Here is a 26,936-nt window from a genome sequence, read left to right on the forward strand (position 1 = left end):
GAAATGACTGCATTCTGTATCTAACTCCATAAATCACGGAACCTTGAGCTGTCATCATAATGGTTGTTAAATTACCTGCAAAGTGCCACTGGAGTTAGTTAAGGTAATGCATAAAAGCGAAAGGACTTCCTAAAAAATACAAAGATGTATACTGTAATACTTACTGTTTTCTCAAATATGGCTACAATATGTTTTTAATGAATTACTCCTGGCAGGGTGGGGAATGCTCTAGTAACTTAAAAAGACAAATCTATTGTAGTTTCTTAAAGCTTTCCATGCTTTTTTTTAGAGATACTAGCAGAAATTATGTAAAACTGCAGATATATAATGCAATTTTTTTGTTGATTTGTCTATAATTGTCCAAGGTGCCCCAATATCTGCCTCTGTGTGCGCCCCCCAATATTTCAAGGGAACCTGTAAATTTAACAGGGACCAGCCAAAAGTCACTAATCACGGGAGCAATTCTATAGCTATTTTACAGTCAAGATACCTTCTTTTTTACCACCAGGAATATTAGCTGCTGGGGAGTTATATCATCCTTATTTATATAGTACCAGCAAGTTTCACAGTGCCTCACTTTACCCAATAGCGTACCAACCTTTCTTGAACTTTTCGCTGGTTCTCCATGTTATTTAAAAGAAACATGGGACAACACATAGAGCAGGGATCCCCACCCTTTTTTACCCATGAGCAACATTCATATGTAAAAAGACTTGGGGAGCAACAAAGCCATAAAACATGTTCCTGGGGGTACCAAATAAGGATTGTGATTGGTTATTTGGCAGCCCATATATGGTCTGGAAGCCTAAAGGAGGCTCTGTTTGGCAGTACACCTGTTTTTAAGCAAACCAAAACTTGCCCAAAAGCCAGGAATTTGAAAATAAGCACCCGCCTTGAGGCCATTAGGAGCAACATCCAAGAGGTTGGTGAGCAACATGTTGCTCACGAGCCACTGGTTGGGGACCACTGACATAGAGGGTAGGTGCCAGGCTTAGAGCCAAAAGGCTCTTGAGGTGTAAATGCTGAAAAGTTAGTTTGCCTTCCTGTGGATCAGTTTGTCTCTGCACATTAGAACTCCTAGTGACCATAAGTTGACTGTGCTCTGCCATATTGCTTGCTTCCGGTGAGACAGACAGAGGGATACTTTCATTTTGGAAATACAAGTTAAAATACAAAGACAAGGGGCAGACTTTTCTCATACAAAACAATATGTTTCTGTCTCAATAAGGGGGCAACTTGTAAAGATAAGCACTGCTGATAAATAGCCTCTGCTGAACTCTATCTCAGCACCAAGTGAGTAGGATGTCACTTAAAACTCCCTATCCAGCCATTTATTGGAAGTCCCGTTGCTCCAGTACTATAGCAATTTAGTGTAATAATGCCAGACTTTACACAATGTTCTACGACCAAAATAACTCCAAAATTCAACATTATTCATTTAGTAGTGGAAAAAAATACATTCACATTCTTTAACAACAAATGCTAGACCCCCATCCCAACAGAGTTCAGTACAGTATTTTTATTCTTTTTTTAGATAAAATTACTTTCTAACCAGACCTATTTGTAAACAACCTAAAAGTATGAATATCGACAGTGAATTGCTATAATTGCCTTGTGGGCGCGGAATGTATTAACAAATCCATATTTTAATATTATTATGGATCTTGGTACCCAGAATGGGAAGCAGGAAACCTAAATGGAAAGATGGATCAATTAGTCCTTATGACTTTCTGGAAGCCAGCTTATATCCCAGTGTCCAAGCCTTTAGTGCCTAGTTACCACACACTTTGTGGTCTGATTATATAGAATCGCTGGCAGTATTAGTTGACATAATCAGAGAGAGGAAAAAGACTAAATGACGTGTATAGGTTTCTAATGCAGCTTACCGAAGGCAGGTGGTGATCACATCAGAAACCACATAATCAATACTATTGATGGCTGGTCCTAGCTTGGCACCCCCTAAGAGTAGACTTTAGCCTCTTATGGTATCCTGAGCCAAATCATTTGATACTACTTAATGCCTATAAATTCCCTCCTTTACTGTCAAATCTGAAAGGAAGAAAAAAGTCTAAACATCGCTGTCAAAAGTCCTTATCTGCTAAATTGGCACTTTTACATCTGTCATCAGAACAATGGGTAAACGTCTTTTTTTAATTTAAATAAGTTCTGTCATTTAAACTATCTATACGTGGAACATGCCTATTGTTCGGCTATATTAACCATGTTGAGCTAAACTGGATATGTTTTAAGATGAAGAGGAAATATGTACTCTTGTGCATTAATACAGCATGGTGTAGATGCTGTACAGTCTTTAAGGGATAAGGTGGGGTACAATATTCTGGTGGTGATTTGTTTATATTGAGGCCTGCATATTCTACATGTTGGTGTTCAGAGGGCCAAGTATGCTCCTGATAGTAGCCCTCTTCTATTTGCTGTATAATTATATGTTGTATTTGGCATTGTATGAATGCTGATTTCTGATTATAAGCATAGCTCTTTTTTATTTTTACTCTCATATGATAAATGCAGATGAATACTATGTTGTAATAGACAGGCAAGTGACATTTGGAATCATTGTCTGGCTTGGAACAAATGTTCTGTGTTCCACTCTTCTCATTTGACCTTGCGCTCCAGAAATCTAGAAGTTGTCAAAAGAGGAAATGTTTAACAAATTGAAGCAGCTGTAGTAAAGCTACAGAGGTTAGTGTTCCAAAAAGAAGTTAAAGGGAAGAAACATGATAGACTGAAAGTTACTGACTCTGTAGCCCTTCCAAACTGACACTGAGGGTTACATACAGACAACGGAGAATTGGAAACATGGACTGGCTGGCATGGTGCATTGGCAGATTCATTTTTTAAACCTGCCTGTTTGATGAAGAGGCCAATATTTATGGTACGCAAACATTAGTCAGGATCATCTGGGCAGCACACGTGTTCCAAAGATCATGTAAAACTCCCTTAGTTCTTCAGAGAAGAAAAAGTTGCTTAATTAGACCTTCCATGCATGTAACCCCCCTGCTTTAATAAACACCTCTCTATCTGTAAACCTGAGACAAAAAAGCAGTTAGATAAAGTAACTCATTATACAGAATTCCTTAGCTCTCTCTTTAAACCATACACTGCTCATTCCGGAGGATTGAGTAGTATCAGTAAGAGTAAATGTGAAACCAGGGGGGTTTAATTGTAAATGGTAATTTGGTAACCAGCTTCTTTTCTTCTGCTCTGAAGATCATTAGTTTGCAAAATGAATGTTCCGCACTGTTTAATGCAAGAAATAGCAAAATAAAAAAGCAGATCTTCTTGTACATTAATACAGTAGACAGAATGATATGTCTAGAAGCCCTAATAATCGAAGTAATGTTGAGCATAATGTTGAGCATGTTGCACCTTCAGCTATGAAAAGATGAGGGTTGTTATCTGAATCTTCACAGGCTGTTAGGAGTGGCTTAGTGTTGAAGCCACTGGGCCCTGGACACTGGGAAACTACCGTATCAACACTGGGCAAATTTGCCTGTGGGCAGTAATCCATAGCAACAAATCAAATTGTTGCTTTCATTGTTCTACCTGCAGCTGGCTGAAAAAGCAAATTATTGATTGGTTGATAAGGTTTACTGCCCATTGGCAAAAGTTGCCCAGTGTTGATAAACGAGCCCCAAAGGCTATTGCTGCATTGCTCCACAGTGCCTCAACCATCATATCTACATGGATGGGCCTTGTGAACTGAGTAAAGTTTGGAATATAATTAGCAGTAGGGAGTAAAACATAATATAACAGTTATGACCTTGTTTCTCTAAACAGACACCTCTTGAATAACATTTAGCCATTGGGTGTGCTGGAAGGCTTGTGGGTGATCCTAAGGGTGAAGACACATGGAGCTACTAGTTGCGGCTATAAAAATAGATGATGCTGATCTTTTACTGATAATTGTCTCTATGTGTGTGTTAGCAGAGGTGATTCTCAGTATTGCCCATGGCAGGGTATTTTCTGGCATTTAGTAGCCGTGACAAGTAGCTGCTACTTGTACCATATTGTGTCCCCTAAGGAGCTGCTGTGTTCAGAAGCTGACCTGTGTCAGCCCATGGTGTCATGTGAGCCATGTTACAAAAGCAGCTTCATTCTTTGTCTGATGGACTATTAAATTAAATAACTATATGCCAATAAACAGATTTCTGTATATAGAGGTGTAATAGAATGTAAAGCTGTTATTAAATACCACCCCCCCATCCTTCCTGCAGATCAAGGGCCTGAACTATATGTGCACATAAGGAGCTTTCACAGGGGAACAATGTGTGACTTTGCTGTAATTCCCTGTTGAACACTCTAACCCACTTCACATCTAAATTTCTTAATTCCATTTTTTTTATGAATTACCCTAGATATTCAATTCTGTTACAGATTTGATCTCTGAGATCTCCAAGATTTGCTGGCTAAGCTAGTTTACACAAATTTTTAGGAAGTTGCCGGTAAATATGTCAACACATTATACAGCATGTCCTTATGTGAAACCGTATTCCCAGATATGCTTCAACTTCCTAATCAAGATAACCACATTTCAATAAACAGCATAAATTAGTAAAGGCAGAGAGGGAATTCGCCGGAGAGATTTTATTTAGCTGTGCGCTGGATAATCTGAAATGTGATATCGATCTAAACGGCAATAACACCTTTTTCCCCTGACTGGAAACGTTACAGGGGCCTCTCTGTTGGTATGTATTAACAGTTGCTCAGAAATCAGCCTTGGAAAGATTTGCCCTTGAATACTCTGTAAATAGAACAGCCAGTGAGCAGGGCATTAGAGCTTGGGATCTGAGCTCCAGCCCTGGATTTCTTACAGGATGAAAACATGTGTAGACTTAAAGGCGCATGACAGAAGTTCATGTTCTTTTATGACGTGACCTCCAGGCCCCCCATCACCCCCATTTTAGGTAATTTATTAATAGTAGGGGTTTGCAAGGGGCATCCAGCCTGGTGCCTATTGTCTGTACCCCCCTGTGTCTGTGCCCTGTCTGCTCTATGACAGCACATTCATTTCCATATAAGCAAAAGTGAGCTCATAACATAAGCAGTTAGTATGAAAGCCAGCAATTCAGGGAACTCTTCTTCTCCGTTCAACATATCCTTTTTTACTGTAGAATGTACTGCTGTCAGCACTTTCACTGTTACTTCTGGCGGACAACTGCACCAGGCGGCATCTCATTGATTCAAGGGGGTCTCCTGCCTATTGGGGGTGCTGCTAGATTTGGCTGCAGTAGGAGAGGCAGCGGTTAGCATGGCTGAATGTAGTCTTGGCCCCCCTGTCCCTTGGACCTCAGAAAGTGTTTGTATGACTATTTTATTATCTGTAGCTTAATAAATCCAACAAGTGTTCTCCCGAGGCTTTTTAATGGCGCTCATCTAAGTACAATGATCAGCTATTTCTTTCAATTCTCCGTAAAAGCTTCCAGAATGGATTTAGGGTGAAGACGCACAGAGCTACTAGTAGCAGCTACTTGTCGTGGCTACTAAAATAGACAACGCTGATCATTTACTGATAACTGTGTCTACGTGTGCTTTAGCAGAGGCAATTCTCAGTATTGTCAGGCAGGGCAGGGTATTTTCTGGAGTTTAGTAGCCATGAAAAAGTAGCTGCTACTAATAGCTCAGTGTGTTTTCACCCTTAAAGTGGACCTGTCACCCAGACATGAAAGCTGTATAATACAAGTCCTTTTCAAATTAAACATGAAACAAAAATTCATTTTTATATTAACACATTCAAACCCATTATAAATGCATTTGAAAATCCCAGCTGTCAATCATATACTGCCTGCCCCGCCTCTATGCCTTAGGCATAGAGGCAGGGCAGACAATTACTTAAACTTTCCATTCAGCACTCACATTCTCCCTACCTTCTTACCATCTAATTGTGTAGCCAGTGCATGGGCAAGGGCATCAGGTCCCCCATTCTGGCACATAAACAAGATTTTGGGGTGATACAAAGCTTGCCCACAAAATGGCAGTTGCCTGCTGGCTGTGATCGTACGTTCCCAAGCCTGACGGAAACAATATTTATATCATTTATATAGTATGTGAAGTTTATTTTGCTTAACAAACACAATAAAAAAGAAATTGGAATTATTTCTTAGGGTGACAGGTCCCCTTTAAGGCTAGACATTCTACTTGCATTGAATGTGCAACTCCCTGCATCCCCCATAGCAGCTGTTGGTCAGGCCCATGCCCTGAATTGTTAATACAGTGTTTTTTTGTAATCACTGGGCTGAACTGGAAGCGTTGATGTTTGCAGGAAGAAGTGTGACACATTGCCTTACTATTTGGACTGTGACTTTCATGCAAACAAGGTTTTTTTTCCACCATAAGAAAGTCACCCGTTCAGCCTATACCCACCTTATTGCCTGTGCATTTGGTGTGGATTTCAGTGCCATAATCTTACATCAGGCCCCCTTTTTTTATTTTATTTTGCAACTATTGAGTCCAAAAAATACACTGAATAGGTTCCTGTAGAAGGGACAAAGGGCAAATTTGCACCTGCAAACCATACGTGACTAAGGAGAACATTGTGGTTTCTTCCTCTTGAAGTTATAATCATTCTGTGCACTTGGGGAGGGGCATTTTTTCCGGTTAACCATGTGACCTCAGGGCCCTATCAACTGATTAGAAATGACAGTCTTGTGGCTGATCTGTTTTGACCGAGACTTCTATGAGGGGGAAAACTCAAGGACAGGTGCACCTAAAAATCAAGGGGTGGTTCACCTTAACAGCTTTTCAATCAGTCTTCAGTTTTTCTTTTTTATAGTTTTTGAATTATTTGCTTTCTTACTCTGACTCTCCAGCTTTCAAATGGGAGTCACTGACCCCAACATCTAAAAAAACGAATGCTGTATATTTTATTGTTATTGCTTGTTTGCTAGTTTGTATTATTCATCTTTATATCATATTGCAGCCTCTCATTTAAATCAATGCCTGGTTGTTAGACTAATTTTGACCCTAGCAACCAGATAGCTGCTGAAATTACAAACTGGAAAGTTACTAAATATAAATCTAAATAACCACAATAATAAAAAAATAAAATAAAAACCAACTGCAAATTATTTCAGAATATCACTTTCTACATCAAGAACAATCCCTTTAATACAGGACAGACTGTGCTTGTGTTTAGGAATGTAATATACACTATAATAGCTTTTAGGAAAGTTGCTTTGGGTGACTTTTTCTTTTGTTATGTAAGAACAGTTTCTGGAGGGACATCCCCTTTAAGAAGCTTCTAAAGGTTGGTTGAAGCAGCTGGTGCTACACTAACCTATTGCTGTGAGCCCCAATGCCGACCTACTGAACCTGAATTGGCCTCTGCTGCAGATATGAAAATAAGGGCCCCCTCCCTTCCTTTAGGGCTTAATATAACTGTGTGAAATCCAACCAGTCACATTTAAAGCTAGACAGGCCTAAAAAAGACATATCTAATTCTGTTTCCCATAGAGTAGAACCTGACATGTGCTGTCTGCAACAGTTTCCCATGTTAAATAAAAATGCTGCTATTTCAATAGAATCTCAGGTATTCTGCGCTAAACCTGGCAGCGTGTCCCTGTGTCACATTTCATAACAAGGCAGCACGTGCAGCCTGTTGACAGTCTGTCATGCCGTAAAAACAAAGAAAGGCATAACAACTACACTAATAATAAGATGATGTAGCAATGTAAGTCAGCTAATTTCCTATTGTAAGTAAATATGCCTAACTTGGTAGTGACTGACACACAGTTGCAGAGCTATTCTGTGTAACAGGTTGGAAAGTGACACTTAGAAGAGCAAATGTAGGGGGGTACAGAACAATGGGGGCAGCTGTCATGACTGTGGGGCCCATACTCAATGTGCTTTTATCTTTAAGCTCAGCTACAGTGACTGTTACAGTTCAGTTTGATACATTAATTGCTGGTATTTCTGAGGCGCTGCTGGTGAGACATTCCAGCAATTAGTGTATCGAAATGTATCACTTTAGTAAGTCAGCTAGGCATATGAGTTGCTACAGGGAAAAATGGGGGTGGAGTGAGGTTGGTAGAAAAGCAATAGCAAATTATTTGTTATACTTTTGAAAACAAGTGAGATGTTATGTAATAAGCAGTGCAAAGTTTGCTACAAAGTTTGCAACTAGTTGGTATAATGATAAGATCAAACTTCTGATGTGGGTCAAAAGTGATGATATTGTGATGATATTATGTAGATACATGGTGTTATTATTACTCATATGATATCATGAAAGATAACATAAAGAATCCTGGCAACATATACTGAAAGTTAAAGCTCCACACTTTATAATTTCTCTGTTTTGGGCCTTTGAAGTAAAGCTATGAATTAAGATCTTGTACAAATCTAACCGGATACACGTGTATATCCTTAATATATACGTTATACATGGGAAGGCTCTGGATCTAACCCTAATAGTCTCATGTTGAGATCTGACGGTTTCAGATGAGACTTCTTATTATAATAGGAAAGGCGCAATGACTTAATGAGCTGAGATCTCTGAAGTGGAGAATCATGGCCTAATTCCTGTGTTACTTTGTCTCCCAGTGCTTCAGGCAATAAAACGAGATTACTATTCATGTAGGGCAGGGACTATCGGTGCAGCAACAATTCCACATATAGCTCTGCAAAAAAATCTAAGTACATGGCATGGTTTTCTTTGGTGTGAAAGGGAAATGTGTAATAAAGGCACCCTGGGCCTCATTTACCAAGTCATACACTGATGAAGTCACTCCTAGTTCTTTTATGCGTCAGATGCACCAACTGTAAAATCTATGTACTCTAGGAGTTTATAGGAAGATTTATCAAGATGTGAGTTTAATACATAAAAACTCACCCACATTCTATTCATTCCTATGGGATTTCAAGAAGTGTATTTATCAATGGGTGAAAGTTAGAACTCACTTTTTGATCATTTGATAAAACTCTGTGTGTCAGGCTGGCTGTTTTGGAGCCCAGTGGCAGAGGGGGACCCTGAGAAGCATGATGGTCATGGTCAGTGGTTTAGCTTAGGGGACCCAGGTGAGTGGTGGACTAATACAATAGGTCGCCTGGACGAATAAAGCCGTGCTAACTAGTATTGGATGCCATATCTGTCGACTCCTCTGCATTGCTTAAGAGTTTTGGAATCCTCACCCCAATCAGCTATCATTATGTGCTATTTTCTCAGTTTTTAAATTCCCCTGCAAATAAGATATGCACAGTGAGCATTCAGTGATGCGAGAAGCAGTAGAGGAATAAGCCACACCCCATACCAAATAGACCACACACCCCTAGAAATGCATTTCCAAAGTTGGCATCTCTACGACCCTATGATTCCTGATTGCAGCCCTGATTATCTCAATTCCCTTTCTGGATTTAATTTGCAATTTGTCATAGAAGAGCAAATCTGTTTCAGTGCACATTGTTCGTACCTCGTTTGTTGTATGACAAGCACTAGTAGAACAACGGACATGATACAGTAGGTATATTATCAGAATGAGCTATGGAAGCCTTTAGCCAGTCTCATACTTGTGACACTAATGAGCATTTAGCCTAGATGGAGGCACTTAACAAATTGCATTCATTGAGTCTCAAATCAAAATCGCAGATGCTTCAGGACAGTAACACTGTGTAAAGCCATGCCAACATTCCTCAGCTACCTCCCTCCAGTATACACACAGTGGATATTTTGTTCTTCTTTTCCATTATGTTGTCCATGTGCTTAGACTTCAATCTTTGCCACAGGGACCAAATAGTACCACAGTGTGTTAAGTCTGGAAAGATAAGGACTTTCTGTGTTTAGAGAGATGGCTTGACAACAGAGTGCATCCCCGAAGGCCACTTCATGCACAATGAAGGTCTGTATTTGATAGTAGTCACAGAACAAAATAACAGCCATTCCTTGGCAGAGGTTACCCTTAACCGTTTCTACCCTTTCCATCTGTACAGAAGACCTTGGATGTTTCAATTCACAGCCGCCGTGGCTTGCAGGGATTCCAACAAATAAACATGGTATTGCTTTATGTCACTGTAACAATCTTGTACTCTAGGGATGGAACAGTAAGAGTGTTAGTGGAATAGTGTATCCACTATGGCATCTTATGTCAGAGTTTAGGCATAGGGCTCCTTTCATAGGATATATAATATTAAGCAATCAAGTAAACTCCCTAAATACATATTAAGAGCCTAGCTGAATATAATTAATGCAGGCCTAATTTGTTCATTTTGTTCTTTTGGATATCAACCCAAAAATATAATTTTGCCTGCTATAGACTATAACACAGGACTATAACTGCAGACCCAGGTCTCAGTTGGCCCTTCTGCTTACCATGAGGCCTTGTATTCGTATACCATGACCATTTCCCATTCAACTATTAGAGTAAGGGGGGGTGATATGAAAGGAAGAATAGATGAGCATATGTAAAGCGAATAAAGAGGTGAGCGAAAAGAGGAGGTAAATGATTTGGACAGTGATCCAGTAGTCCTAGGTTTTTGGGTGAGCCCCTGGAACCCCAGGTTGACACTGCTGCCATATACAATATATATTTAACCTCCAATGGTTTAAAATGTCTTTGAAAGCAGTTTCTGTCTGTGTTTCTACAATTCTGTGCTTTGGTGGCTCTAACAACTGACTACAATATTGAGGTCCTTAACTTTATGTGAAAGCTTAAAACAAGTTACAGGTAAATTAAGCCGTCCTGGGGGTTTGATTTGTACCCCAAATAGAGTGCTTCTGTGCAAAACTGATTATAAAGTGTGAAATATAAGTCAGGCAGCGCAGTTCTAAAGTCTCTGTAAGTGCCTTGCCCAGTTGATCAGAATGTATAGTGCCGCTGTGCCACTGAGCAGGGTATTCTGTACTCTGTTGTGAATCTACAAGGAAACAGCATTCCTGGCACAGTGAGCTCTGAGCGTGCCAGCTAGAGGTGAGAGGGTTGGCGCGTGGCGTATTGTAAGCAGGCATGAAAGCCGCCACCAAAGGTGTAGTCTCTTGCCCTCTTGCCCCCTGTTGCCCTCATTCCCTACTATCCCTTCTATATGCTATTCCACAGCACTGCAGAAAATGTTGCTTTATAAATGCTTTTAGTAGACTTAAGGTCCCCACTATATGCAGAATTACTTGCTATTGCCCTTAAGACAGCTCTGCACAGATTCCATGAACATTAGTTTAAAAAACTCAGGGAATTAAACATTTCAGACATTTCTACTTTTTCTATCTTTTTTTCACCAGTTTCATTTCCAGCAGCTGTGTTCCATGTGTAATCAGATATTATCTGTGCAAAGCTGATTTCTTACATTTTGCTAATTGCCAGTTTTCTGCGGCAAATTATGAGCTTATACTTTGATGAGGTTCAACTGCAATCTTGTTGGAACGGGGAATGCAAAGTTTCCAGTCCCTGCTGGCCCCTGCAGCCACTACAAACATCTGCACGTCACTGCTCTGCTGAGTAATGCCAGTATTTGGGTTGGTCGCCTTTTTTTTTTTTTCTACAGATTTTTTTTTTCCACAGGATATTTTCAGCTCTCTGTACTAAATCCGTTACAGAGCTTGCCCTTTTTAGCAGAAGAGCGCTCTAAAATTAACAAGTCTTGTGTGAAATTACCAGCACAAAGCCGAGCGTGCGTTTATGTTAGCATCTGCTGCACAGCAAAACTTTGGCTCAGCAGAATCCCAAGCAAAGAATCACTTCTTTAATTTCCCCACTATAGTGCTGCTAATGTGATATTAAATACACAGAATGCCTCCTTTTATTTTGCTTTCCTGCACGAAGCCGTAGAACACATTTGTCATTATCTAGTTCTATTTTTATTGGATTGTTTAAACTAGAGAATTTTGGTATTTACAGCATTTTTGCAGAGCTGAACAGACTGCCTACTTTAGCATAAACACTCTATAGCCGAGCCATTATAAGACTTCAGGCTTCCCCCCAACTACAGCAATGGACTGAACAGCAAGGCATTTGTAGCTTGTAGCAAAGAGGAAAGTGCATATTATAGCATTTAAACCCAATAATATTTATGTTCAGGAACATTGTCTGACTTATAGACCCACAGCACAAGCGGCAGTCATATATATTAAGGTCATACTGTTGGTAAATTTAAATAGACTATGTATCGATGTTACAATATGGATCTGTACACAAATAAATGTGTATATAATTTGGATATGTTGTATTTCTACCACTGTCTTAACCATTAACCAGAGTCCAAAACTAGTCAGGCAAGTCAGGATGTTTATGGCCAAACTAGCTGACCATAATGTGTGGCATAGTTATCTTTTGATGACATGGGTTGTCAATAAAATGTTTTAAAAATACTCAATATATATATCCTTTAAAATCCTGAATTCATTTTTGAAGAATGTACTTTTCAGCCTTTCTAATTTTCATCTACATATTCTCCTCTAGGAGTTGATAGCTCCAAATAAAACGTCCCATTGCACAATGACTTTGTGTGTAAGGGAAGCAGGAGAGACCACACTCCTCGCTGGCACTTGTGTGGGCCATTGACCACATTTTACCACCCACTTAAAGGGGAACTATTGTGAAAATGAAAATGTCACATAAGCTTCTTCTCAGTGAAATGAGAAACTTTCTAAATATAATCCATTGAAAATTCTGCACTGCTTCTGAAAAAATAAACTTACACTTTTGCCTCTTAACAATCTATTTCTCCTCATTTGCTCTTCATGCAGAAGTCAAATTTTGACTAAAAGTTAGGTCTTATACATGTTTTAGGGGGGCTCCTTTAGTACATCTTCTAGGCAAAGATAGCCTCCCAAATAATGTATTAGACTAACTGTCAATTAAAATCTGACTCATGCTGAATGAAACAATACAGATTGCTGGGAGGGGGGATAGTGAACCCTAACTTCATTATTTCAGGAACAGCACAGAATTTTCAATTGATTATATTTAAAAAGTTTCTTATTTCAGTGGGATGAAGCTTATATTACATTTTCTTTTTTGAGATAGTCCCCTTTAAGTTACCTAATTTGACATGAGAACCCTTGCTGAGTTTGGAACAGTGTTCCTAGCTGATGTCCTTACTGGCTCATTCTGATTGGCGCTCTGTTTCTTTATATCTATTTCATAGCTGGTATACGACATTAGGGTAAGTCTCCCATGCTACAGGTGTCCATCCTAGGGAAAACTATATATAAACAATCAAACTACCTGCCATTGCATTGTGGCCTCTGGTTTCCCATATTCTGCACTTGTTTCCAAATTTGAACCTTTTCATCCTTCAGGACTTTTTCTGCTTATTTGAATGGACCCTGTCTGTCTGCTGTTCTGTTCTTGTACTGAGAACAGTATTCTTAGCCATTGTGTTGGACTTTAATTGAGGACAGAATTCTTTGCAGTTGTGCTCAACTTGAACTAAGAACAATATTCTTAGCAGTTGTCTTGGACTTCACCCTAAATAATGACTTCATCTCTCTGATAAACAAAAACCTAGGCAGAGTCCCAGATCTTTTTCCTTTCATTATAGCCTGACCAAGAGCTCATTCAAAAAATAGTATAAAAATACGAATAATATTACATGTAATCTGCAGCTGTTTATCATTTGCAGAGTAAGGTCAGCTGGAAGCCTTGAATAAGCAGCAATCCCGCACAATGAATCAGAAGTGATTTTTGCATACATAATTCATTTTAACAAGTGGACCAATATACATTACCATAAATGAAATGGACAGACATAATAATGCAAAAAAACATTTTTAACAGTTGAGAAAAATATTTGAAAAGTCGATGCCTTGGGGGACAATGAAAATATAACAATGGTGGGAAGTTCTGTAGATTTCAGGATAACAGATTTCTGCCTAATAGATCCTATACCTAGTGGCATATACAGGTATGGGACCTGTTGTTCAGAATGCTCGGGAACTGGGTTTTTCCAGATAAGGGATCTTTCCGTAATATGAATCTCCATACCTTAAGTCTGTTAAAAATCTTAATAAATAAATTTATAGATTAAACCCAATAGGACAGTTTTGTGTCCAATAAGGATAATTAATATCTTAGTTGGAATAAAGTACAAGCTACTGTGTTATTATTACAGAGAAAAGGAATTAGTGTAAAAAATGATTTGGTTAAAAGTCTGTGGGAGATGACCATCTCATAATTCAGAGAGCTTTCTGGATAATTGGTTTCTGGATAATGGATTCCATACCTGTATATATATATACAGTATATATATATATATATATATATATATACATGTTATACAGAACGCTCAAGACCTGGGTTTTTCCAGATGAGGGATCCTTAAGTAATTTTTTTGCTGGTAAATTTGTAATCACCTGTTGTTCTGCCCGGGCCCACCCCCAATTCCTGCCCACAGGTCTGCCCTCTACTGTGTACAGGAGCCTGGTCTGTCCTACCCCGTCCCTTTAATGTCATCACCCTACCCTTTTTGTGACCAACATGTTATAACCCTAGTTGCAGATAAAGTAGTTGTAAATCATCTCTTGTCTAAAAACTGTCAAAAACCTTTTTTTTGCCCCATCTTCAAGTTCCTCCTTATTACGTTACCAGTCTCCAGGTCACTGGTAATTTGCACCTGAATTAAGGAAAATATAAACTGCTTTGACAGCTTTCAGATGTCTCTAAAAATATGGTTTGGGGATTGGAAGGTTTGGGTGTTGGTCTAACTGTTTAGGCTGTTCTATACATTTATTAAAATAAAAGAAACATTCTTTTTAAACCACTATTTTACTTAACATTCTTAATGTTTTAATCTTAATTTTTTAATAGTACCCCCTTAATGTCTGCAATTATTAGAACATTGCCTTTAGGGCCTCTCAGTACCAGTAGGTAACTCAGAATTCTTGTTCTCTGGCAGACAATGAAAGCATGCATGCTACTAACACTTGAAGCCGTTCCACTTTATCCTCAAGGGACTGACCTTAATTCAACAATTTCTCTAATGCAGCACACAATAATCTTTAAATCCTTAGGCTACCTGAATTAATGATGTCGAGGCACGTGAATGCTGTGCCACAGCTCAACACTCAACATATGTTAATAAATTAGATCATAAATGAAGGTTAAAAAGATCACCTTTAATGTTATACTGAGATAGTAGAATGAAGTGTGTGTTATTCCAAGGAAACCCAGAAGGAAATAAAGCAGGGAAGTCAATTTCAGTGAACAAAACCAATATATACCTAATCTAAATGTAGTTCTCAACTGAAAATTTTGCATTTTTGCGTGCAATTATTAACATGAATTTGGCTAAAACCTTAGTATTTTAGGTGTTAGAAATATTTGAATAAAATGCAGGTCATTCTGCTAAAAAGTGTTTATTTAGACTAAATAGAACTTTAACTTTGTGTTTTTTCTGTTTTCAATTGCATCGGTTAGGTTGGGGCCCTAGCCTTCCTGTGATTTTAGCTTCTATTTCTATAGGCTGCATTTAAGGGGGAAATCTAAAGAATTTTCTGTGAATTTTCCCAAGAATCATTGCTGTTTGTTGGTTTTTTTTATATATTGTTCCTATGATCTCTAGTAGGCAACATTACTGTTGGTATATTTATAGACTACCATTGTTACGACCATGGATCATCTGGTTATGCCCCCCTGTCTTCCCAGGTATGTCCTAAATCCAGTTAGATTATACAGTCTTTATAGTCAGCTTCCCCCATCCTGTCCCCTGCCAGATACATATTCTTTGTATGTCACTGCCCTACTGCAACTTGTAACATTTACTCGAAAAGGTGGCAACAATAATCTGTAGGAGGCTGGTAGCATGTGAGAAACTATAGTTAATGCCAAACATGCTGCTAGCATTTCTATGCCTAAAATAGGCATTATAATATGTGCCCTGTTTGGGTTTTTCAATTGCCCATGCTTCTCAAAGGTATTGCCAAAGTCAACTTTCAGGTATATAACCTAATATATATTAGGTACGAGTTTAGTAGGAGTTTAGTACAATGTCTAGCATTAGTAAAGGATATGTAGTTTCTTTTGGACAAAAAATTTTAAACCAATGCTTAATTGGGCTTTGAAAAAAAACCGTAATGGTAATGAGGGATTGGGAAGTGATGGAGAGGGTGTAGTGCTTTGGAATACATTGAGGCCCATGCTCTATGTGCCATAATTGGGGCCAGTTGGGATCATTTAATAATTGCTGTCAGAAGATCACATTTAATTCTTGTTTTAAAGATACTGCTGTGGGATAGAGCAATGCAAATTTTCATCAGAGGGTTTGATTGAACAAAGCTTTAATTAGGTTGATTAGGATGCGAAAAGAGTTGAAGAAAAAGGAGGGAAAGTGACAAATTGGCTCTCTGAGTGGTTTGACAGCACTATGGAACGTCTTTATTTTTGTGCTGTTTAGATACTGGTCTTGTTTGATTTGTCTAGCAGACAGCATAATTAAGATATTGAATAGGTCTGAAACATAAAACCAGTTCTAAAATTAGTAGAAGTAGGATATCAATAATTGTTTTAAAAGTAGAACCAGATTTGCCATTTATATAGAAAATGCTGGGTTACTCATATTGATAAGTTTTATGCCCACCCCAAAATCTTGTGCTCTTTCTGGAATGTTGTGACAGTTGAAGCCCAGTATGAAACTTGTTCTGCTCTTTGGTACGTTACAAACTGCTTTCATCATATACTGTGTGGCATACAACAACCATTTACCTCTGCTTCCCAGCCTGTACTGTATAGGAACCCATAGGTAGTGGTTTACCCTGGTAACGAAGGATTGAGATCCTAGTGTCAGTCCCCTAATCTGCTTGTCCGGCAGAAGTCTTCTTTTAGACCAATACTTATTTCCCCAGTGCCTGTCCTAGACATTAGCTAGGACAAGCCTAGAGATAGAGCAAGTCAGAAATCATCATTACCTCATTCAAACAGATAGACAGTCGTAATGGGTGGAAATTAATGCTCATCATAATCAAATCCAATTAGCCATAAAGGGGCACTATTGTTGCATTCACTTTGTAAATTTGTTACAGACTCAGCTTACAGATTCTGCTTTACACATTTTTTGTTCTGTCCACAACTCTTCTTTAGGCAGAGTCAATCTATGGATTCTGGCAAATGCCAGAGGGACTGCGGTAAGATGCCATAGACAGTTACTATTTACTGGGCTGGTGGGGGAGAGGGGGTTGTTTAGGCCTCGGTGTAATGGAAATACCAGGGCTTATTTGGGCTCCCAGTCCAGTTCTGTTATTTCATACACATACTGTTCCACTGTGAATTGGAAAGCTAGGTGCTCTGTCATAGGTGCCATTGTTTAGAAAAAATGAATTCTGCTGCCATGTATAAGTCAAAAAGAAGAAGACTTTATAAAATGTAACTCCATATGAAATCTACTTTATACAAACTTTTAATTATTATGGACTTATCAAGCAGATGAACGATTATAGTTAGTGTGAATGTGCATATACATCAATATATCTCGAATGAGCGAAGCTTTCGATTTGACTACTATTGCTGTGAATTTTTTTGCATTGCACATTGCCTTCTAAACGGTATTTACCAAGAAACAAAAGTGTGCCAGCAAGGACAGTCTACTGGAAATGAAGTCTCTTGAGACATGTGGGAGGAGTAGGGACATGGTTCGCTGCACAGGACACAATTTGTGTGAAAACAAGACTGAGCCGTAGCACGTGTTTGCTGTAGATACTGGGCTCAGGTAGCATGCTTTACTTTCATACAGCACAAAGCCAACCTATCATTACAAATTATCATTTTGTCAGGGTAAAAGATCATGTGTTACTGGCCTTGGAAATTATGTTTCTAATGAGTTCCCCAATTCATTGTTTTCTACCCAGTCTGTAATATGGCAAATGGTAGGGCAAATGTTCAGTTATATGTTGATGCTTTATGCAGGAGTAGAGATGATGGTATATACAGTGATTTGTCATTAACCTTTTATCACCCAGACTGCTGGGAAGTTTTTTTTTATGAACACCATTCATGTCACTACACACATTAATTCCTCTGGAAACAATGGTTATACGTTTATATAAGTAGTTCTAGGTGCGTACCTCTGGGGTCCTGGAGAGAGCTCTAAGTAGTTGTAGGTGGGTACCTGGAGAGACCCCTCATTAGCCTAGCCGAGCTGTAACTGCTTCAAAATATATGCTTGTGTTCTTAGAACATCTTATACTGTGCAATCCTCTTCCTATTTATTATGACTTCAGAGCCAGACTTAAGGGGCAGGACTAAGCTTGCCAGTAAGAATGGCACTTGATTAGTAGAAAGATAAAAATAGAGAAAGGCTGGTATTTTTCTCCAGAAAAGATGGTAACCTTGGTAGGAACCAAGAGACAGATCTGCCAATCCATGATAAGGATGAAAGATGAAAAGATGATAAAGATGAAAGCTCATCTGATCCTGCCTCATTGTACTACAGAAGAGACTATATCTTCAATTAGGGCTACCAGCATCTAATGCCCCTTACTAACCCTATCTCCATAGAGGTATAGCTCCTCTGGGCAATAGCTTCCAAGCTTTTATAGAATGGGTAACAGGACTACATAGAATGCACAGAACTGAAAAACAAAGCTCTCTGGTTGGTGGGTTTCCATATAGCAATGGTTCCACTATTGTTATAGATCTTTGTATTTCTTTGACTGTGGATCTGCTCACCTCCTGTGTTAGCACAAGCCTGCCTCAACAGGTATTTACTAGAAATCAGCTTGAAGTGGCAATTATGTGGAACATTAAAATAACAAATATTGCAGATAAAAGGGAGCAAGGACTTCTGCTCAGTTTCCTACAAAAACAGTGTAATGCGCTTGGACGCTGACCAAAGGAAAACGTGTTTAATTTCCAGCCCCGTGTTTTATGTTGAATCCCTTTCTGTTTGACACACAAACCAATGTTTTTCTATAAATGCTGTGTAATCAGTGGAATTTTTCTGCAGAATTCATGTTATGCAATACGACCGTGGCTTTGCAAGTGTTGAAGCGCGGAAAAAAAAGAGGAAAAAAAAAAAGAACAGATGTTGCTTTAATCCCGAGAGATAAAACGTAGCTTAGATTCTACATGTTCAGAACTATTATACTGACATTAGACGTTTAGCTCTCTAACCATGTAAATGTTTATGAATCTAGCAGATAAAAGAGGTAATTTCTTACCCATGTAACACCATGCAGGTGTTCTCGATCTGTTCACATTTTCTCTTTTTTTTTACCCCCCCTTTCCAGTTCGGCCTTTCTACATATTTGACATACATTTTATCTTCTTTGTCCTTGGAAAAAAGTAGCAGTGGAAATATTAGAGCTAACTTTTCAGCTGTCGTGGGCTCTAGGGAAGATTGATATGTTCTGCAAGCCATCTTTGCATATTGTGCCTGAATCTGTCTCCAGGCTGTGAGAGGTAACCCCTTTTCTGCCAGAGGAATCTTTTCACTCCTTCCCTCTGTAATGTACTTCTGGCCCTCTGGCTGCAAAGGGATTTTTTTTGGAGATATTGTCAATGGTGCACATTGTGATTTAGAATGAAGGGGACCCAAAAAAAAAAGACCTGGTGTTACTCATGATTTTCCAATCACAAACACACTTTTTTATTGCACCTTCAAGTGTTGAGAGAGGCTTAAAGTGCCATTGTCACAAGGATTATAGAGCGTTGCTAATTGCAAATGGGTGCCGTTTTCTAGTTTTAATTAAATTTCATACATTTGTTCTTGCAGTTAAACAAGCATGCTATTCTCTATGCACAATGAGCTGGTATTTTGTATTTGTTCAATACATTTATATATTACTGCATGTTTTGTGCAACTGTGTCGAAAATCAAAGTGAACCCACAGAGCAAGAATTAGCATCCTATGTCTGCTCAGAACTACAACTCCCAGCATCCTCTCAGTAGCCAGCTGCTGAGACATTTAAAATAATGTTGAGTCACTCTTTGCTAGACAATGGCGAATGTAACAACTCTGATATGCCGGAGTTTTGAAACCTCAGTAGCGCAATACATTTACGTTAATGGGAACACAACAGCACGGTGGGTAGTAATTTTGCCTTGCAGTTCTATGGTCCTAAGTTTATTTCCAGTTTGGGCACTAGCTACAAGCAGTTTGTATGTTCTCTCCATGTCTGCCTGGGTTTCCTTCCACACTCCAAAACACACACACAGGCAAATTAATCAACTTCTAATAAAACTGCCCATAGTGGATGTAATAGGCAACTTAGAATGTAAGCTGCACAGGGGCGGCTTTGCTTGGGCCAGGAATGCTGTACTGTGCCTGTAAAGCCCTGTGTAGATATTGGCACTGTTAGTGTAAACACTTACAAAAACTGGGCAAGTTAGTAGAACTACATAAGCTATGCAAGTGTTATACCATTGGTATGTAAATTTTCTACACTTACATCAATTTCTGCTTAAATTCTTACTTTCAGTTTTGCTGCTCCTACTGCAGCATATGGAATTGTAATCCTATTGGGTTTATTTAATGTTTAAATATTTATTTTATAAGATTTAAGATATGGAGATCCAAATTATGGAAAGACCCCTTATCTAGAAAACCCCAGGTCCCAAGCATTCAGGTCCCATGACTACATATATCTCTATACATATTATATATTATATACAGGATCTCTTATATATATATATATATCTCCCCATCAGCTCCCCTTCAGCTTGTGGTGCCAAAAACCTAAATTCTTTGTGGGATGCTGGATGTTGCAGGATGGGCTTTCCTAAGCTACAATACTATACGCTGCGTTAGTGAAGGATGGGAATTTATTAAAATAATATTTTATCGTTCCAGCGAGCAGTAAGATTCCCATACTAATATATATACACACTTTGTGCATGAACCCTTTGCCTGAGTTCCATGGAATGTATTCTCATTCAGCTGTTACCCTGTTATCACACTTTGCTTTGCACTTAAAATCCTTGAATGTTTAGCAATGCAAAGCGCCCTTATCAGCAGGATTATAGATGAGCCTCGGTGCTGTGCTGCATAAAGGGAAAAACATAATACCTTGTATATACATTTTTTGCCAAGAGTTAAGTTAACCATAACAATATTATTTTTATATTTACTTACAAAAGAAGTGCACATTTTAGTGACCTATCTCCAATATACTTTTATTTAGTTATCTAGCAATAATAAGGAATTCCAAATAGTTTGATTAGACGAAGCCTCCTTTTTAATGAACATATGGATGGACTTTTGTAATGGTGCTTGGTGCCTTATGCCAGAATACCGCTAACAATACTTATAAAATACTGCGTGCATAGCGAGAAAAGTTTTTTATTTTGCTTTAATGGAACAAAAAGTCGACTTTATGTAGCACTTCTAAGAACCATATTCATTATTATGTGAATTTTTACTGTTTATATATGAAAAAAAATTCAGCTGTATTCCAAATAACCTCCTAAGGCTTTTAAACTGGCTTTGAGGTATTATTTATAGCTATTGTGAATTGTAGGTTTCCAGCCAGCTGGAAGCACTTAATGTCACCATGAGTATAGAGAAGTCAAAAGTAGCCTAAGGCAAGTCACATAATATGCTGCAGCCCCAGGTAGCAAAGTTAGATTGTAAGCTCTAAGAGGTAGGGTGGCTGGATAACTGGGAATAATAGTGCATAAGGATATGGGTAGGTATTCTCTTGCTCCTTCTGTTTGCACCCACTATCTTTCCCATTTAAGGGATTGGGAAACCCAGTCTCTTCAGCTTAACGCAATTATTTTTTTTTAGAAAAGGCCAATATTATTTGTATTCACCCATCATTTCATTATTATTTTTAGCTCCTCTAATGTTTCTTCTTGTTCAGACATTTCTTTCTTTCTGTTCTTGTTTTGGCAAAGTCTAAAAAAAAAAAAGAAAAAAAAAAGAATTCTCCAGCCGACGCTTTTTTGACAATTTGCTGCCAGTTAGTTCCATGTCTTCCTGACGTGCCCTGTGCTTGGGGTTCTGCTGCAGGGCAAATGCAGCCATTTCTGCACAGAGAAGGAAGTGCCGAGTTTTGGTTCCCATTTTGTACTTCTGGAACAGTTTAGGGAAGGAAGCACCTTTACACCTTTTATTGTTCGTGGTTGCTGACATCACATCCTTCCGTGACCACTTGGTGTGTGTTTCCTGCCATTCTGTTGAGAGTCTTGCAAACTGGAGAAGACAGAAAGACAGAATAGAGACATTTAGTAAATAGTCTTTTCTGGGCAGATGATCAGCTTCTGTCCGTCTGATTTTTTTTTTTATTTTCCATAGCAGAGGGCTTAAATCACTCTTCCTTCTGCTCTGCGCTCTCGCCACAACATACGGTGAACAGAAGCCTGCGAAATTGAAGTTCCTCATTTTTAGTGAGCAGTCTGATTTTTGTGTTTGCCTTGCAAAATGCACAATGATGCACTCCTAACAGCACTCTGCTTTCTGGCTTTCTGCTGCTACAAGTTGGTTCCGTTTGACATAAACTGTTAGCGAATTGCAAGTCCTGCCTCAGATTGCATTCGTTTATTCTAATATGTTGCTTTCTTGTGTAATTTGCAGTTTTTTGCCCAAGGCGCAAAGCAAATAATACATTAATTTCTATGTATATGAATATGAGAAATTTAAATTTTGTTGGGGCCAATTTACATATATGTTGGCTGTCTTCAAATTTTGCTATTGCTATAGCCTTGGGCCCCTAGAAATGACTATATATATATATATATATATATATATATATATATATATATATATATGGGTGTGTTTGTTATTTGTTGGTATATCACTATGTATCTAGAAGATAGATAGATAAATAGATGGATAGATGATAGATAGACAGCATATAGATAGAAAGACAAGAAGATAGATTGGTAGACAGCATATAGATAGATAGCATATATATATATATATATAATGTAAATTACTTGGGCAGAATGCAAGGCATCTGTTGTTCCCCCCATTTGTGCCATAAACCATCTGACAATCTCACCCTCTCTGTAACTTCTGGAGAATATATACATTATATCTAAGGAGAAACATTATTCTATTCCATTTTGCTATAAATGCTAATAGCATATGAGCATAGGTTAATCATCACAGATTTCCTTCTTTGCATACTTGCATTAATTAACATGAGCGGGGGTTGCCACACTGCTTGCAACACTACACTAAAATATCATCCTTACGCAACTGTAACTTATTGCCCACCATCTGAATTCTCATGATAAATGGTAAATAAATGTTTCTGTCTGTTCCTACCACCAACTATTATAAAGGTTTTTGTTTCTACAATTGTATCGAGTATCCACTTATTCCTCTTTAATGTACAGGTATGAGATCTGTTATCTGGAAAACCCCTTATACAGAAAGCTCAGAATTATGGAAAGACCATCTCCCATAGTCTCCATTTTACTAAATAATTAAAATTTTTAAAAATGATTTCTTTTTTCTCTGTAATAATAAAAAAGTACTTTGTACTTGATCTCAACTACGATGTAATTAAATTAATCCTTATTGAAGGCAGAACAATCCTATTGGGTTTAATTAATGTTAAAATTATTTTTTAGTAGACAGAGTATGATTATCCAAATAATGGAAAGATAACAAGTCCCGGGCATTCTGAAGGTCCCATACCTGCATTAGAAGATAGGGAGATTTCATTGTTTTTTAAATATTCCGTGACAGACTGACAGATCTAGAATTGTGTAAGAGATTGTGTAAGTGCCACAGCCAGAGACACAGACAACATGAGTAGTTCTCATCACAATGTGTAGCAGGGGGCAGTATTATTAATGAGAAGAAAAGTATGACCGGTTGGCACATTTAGTAGGCCCCACAGCTTCTGCCAGAGTGAAATCATGCTTAGGCCATCTTAACCCCAATGTTAATGCTGATTACTGCTTTAATTGAATTTGCCTGTCAGGCTCAAGGAAGAAGGCGACTAAACATAATATTAACAGTTTGCAGCCCTCATGAATGCATTTGGTAATGGAAAAGAGATAGGATGACATATTGTCTTCTGTAACTAAACAGTAATTTTATTATACAGTGCTGTACATAGATATGTGGCATGTTCATTGCGTACCTGATATTATTATTGTGGTATTATTTGCCCCAATTCACTCGGGCCACTCACTTGTTTTGCAAGGGCAGCCCCCACCAACAGAGGTTCCCAGCATGCCCTAACCATTGGAGAGTTGTATGTGGTTTAGCAGAATATGGTGGGCTACAAGCTTGAGACCTTGGGGGTTAATTATGTATGAAGTGTGCAAAGGTCAATTTTGGAAGCAAATCTCCATTTCTTTACCCATAATGCAGCACATCCCCTATAACTACAACATAACTGTAGCCGAGTCTGCCCGCTGCAGTTGCACCTGCTTGCATTTTGACATAAATCTGGTGCAAGTTGAGTCTAGGTTTTTCAGAGTGGAGGTTACATCCCTTCTCTGTCACCGGGCACAAAAGTGAATGGACCTTCAGGTCTGGGGTGGTGGTAGCTCCAGGGTCCCCCAGTGTCAATAAACGCAGTTGTACACCATCCATCACAAGAGGCAGATGACCGATCATTCATCAGAAGAGGCAGGATGGGCGCAGTGACAATTATAAGACAATCATAAGAAGTGGTTGTCAGATTTTATCAGTTCAAGAACCACTTGAAGGTCCATTCTTTAAAGTGGGACCCTCTTCTATACATAAATATTTAGGACAGCAAAATACACATTAACACTAAATTTCACCCCAACTCACTTTAAGCTGCACTTCATGTCTACCATGTTGAGAAAATGACCATTCTTTCCCTTCTAGGCTGCTCCATACCGTCACCCTTCCTGTAGGGGGGCCAGCCTCAGAGTTCGGGAACCACTGCATTATATATAAGCCTTAGTAAGATTCCATGCTTGATGTTAAAAAAAGCCTTCTATTAGTGAAGCTGTTGTTTTACTTTAGAATGCCCCCAGTATTGAGTAAGGGAAGGGGATTCCAGCATGCCAGTCTGTACCGTTGTCATTTAGTGAAACAGCCCAAGCCCGAAGATGTTAAACCATGAGTTTGTTATGCACCAGTAACTTTTATAAATGGCAAAGCCATCAGACACTTACTGCGTCAAGTCACTTGCCATTTTCTGAGAATTCCACATTAACATATTCTGAGTTGAAAGAATTGGCTTCTTATCCTATTAAATAACACAAATGACTGTAAAACCTTTAGACTGCCATGCGCTCACAGAAAAAGAAGGCGAAATGCAAACTGTTCAATTGCTTTCATGTTGCCTGAACGGAGATTGTAAATGATAGCTCACTTAAAGCATGTTCAATGGAGTTTAAATCACAATTGATTTACTCCCTGACTGAGCAACCAATGGAATAATTGATAATCACTGCACAAATTAGGTGGGCTGGAAGGTAGCAAATGAGGTTGAAGCACAGGAGGTTGATTGGCAACAGAACTAGAACGCGCTGTCATACAGCATTTTATTTGGAAGAGGTTAGTGGAATTTGTTTAGCTCGGCTTCTAGCAAATTGACACTCAAATTAATTTTTTTTAAAAATGGTTGTGACCAGGAAGAGACGGTATTTACACTGCTAGCCTATGCCAGTATAGCAGGGGATTCTGGGAACTGTAGTTCTGAAACTAATTAGGAGCAAAGGTTTTCATACCTCCAGTTCATTTTGTATGTATAAAAACCTTTAAAGAAATTAAAGTAGATAGTCCATCGATTTGTGGATTGTGCCTTACTTCATAGTTACATAGGGTTGAAAAAAGACCAGAGTCCATCAAGTTCAACCCATCCAAGTAAACCCAGCACACACAACCTATACTTACCAATCTATACTATCATACATAGGTTGGTGCATTAGTGGCACTGTTCTTATACTCTCTATGCAAGGGTATTGCTGAGCAACAGGTGAAAATTAGTGCAGATATAGGACAAGTTATCCAGAATGCTCAGGACCAAGGTTATTCCGGATATGGGGTCTTTCCGTAATTTGGATATCTATACCATAAAAATCCATAAAACATTAATTAAACCCAATAGGATTATTTTGCATCCAATAAGGATGAATTATATCTTAGCTGGGATTAAGTACAAGGTTCTCTTTTATTATTACAGGGAAAAAGGAAATCAATTTTAAAAAATGGAATGATTTGATTAAAATGGAGTCTTTGGGAAACAGGCTTTCTGTAATTCAGATCTTTCTGGATAACGGGTTTCCAGATAACAGATCCCATACCTGTACCCGATCCTGATCCTCTAATCACATTCAGTTTCAAACAAAGTATTTGTCTTTATTTAAATGTATAAGCTCCCCGACATATGGACAAGATACTTCACCTTTAAAATATACAGTGTAAATGAAAGGATCTGGCATTGTGTATGTTCCTGTTTCTTCGTTTCCGTAATTCCTCTAACTTGATTGACGTTTCTTACATGTATTGATTTACCCAAAACAAAACAACATTCTAATCCTTTATTTTGGAAGTGGTAATATATTTCTCCGCTACACAAAAGATTTAGGGGCCTATTTATTATGCTTTGTAAAATGAAATTTGCTGAAAAAACTGTGTAAAAGGCTGGGTAAAATAAATGGGAAATTTTATGCCAGATTTGACTAAGCCACCTACATAGGGACACTGAGGGGAAATGCCTTCTCTAACGCACCATAAAAAAAAAAATGACATTTTCTTTTATAAACCGATATTTGTATGATGGTGCATTACCTTTTCACTACTATAATCAGTATTCTGCCCATAGGTGTATGTATGTATGTATATAATTTTACATTTGTACAATAAATCAATAGTTAGGGTAAAGAGACATACATACATACATAAATATTTGCGAAGAAGGGATAGTTGATTTATTTCACAGTAAATATTGCTTGATACCAATGATATTAATAGGGAAAAACCATAAAAATATAGGAAGCCCAGTATTTTTACCAGAAAAGGTGGCAACTATACTGTGAAACATAAGCCTAGAGTCGATACTTATTCAGCAAATACAGTATAAAATAAATATGTTGTTATCACGGTAGTAGAAAAGTGTCCTT

The 26,936-nt window shown here is 38.4% G+C and overlaps 1 protein-coding gene and 1 long non-coding RNA gene across 17 annotated transcripts in view; one reads left to right on the plus strand and one right to left on the minus strand.

Annotated features, from left to right (window-relative positions):
• The window catches only part of mef2c (MADS box transcription enhancer factor 2, polypeptide C (myocyte enhancer factor 2C)), a 167,552-nt gene that overhangs the window by 53,749 nt on the left and 86,867 nt on the right, over nucleotides 1-26,936 (plus strand). Inside the window, exon 1 of one of the 16 annotated variants that reach the window (XM_031903808.1) lies at nucleotides 22,191-22,262. The gene's annotated coding sequence lies outside the window, so the exon portion shown is untranslated. 16 annotated transcript variants of the gene reach the window in all.
• The window catches only part of LOC105948037, a 35,100-nt gene continuing 29,284 nt past the window's right edge, over nucleotides 21,121-26,936 (minus strand). Inside the window, exon 3 of the long non-coding RNA XR_001923915.2 lies at nucleotides 21,121-22,068. This is a non-coding gene — a long non-coding RNA (uncharacterized LOC105948037). The remainder of the gene's footprint in view (nucleotides 22,069-26,936) is intronic.

The sequence above is a fragment of the Xenopus tropicalis genome, chromosome 1, assembly GCF_000004195.4.
Source record: "Xenopus tropicalis strain Nigerian chromosome 1, UCB_Xtro_10.0, whole genome shotgun sequence".
NCBI classification, from domain to species: Eukaryota; Metazoa; Chordata; class Amphibia; order Anura; family Pipidae; genus Xenopus; species Xenopus tropicalis.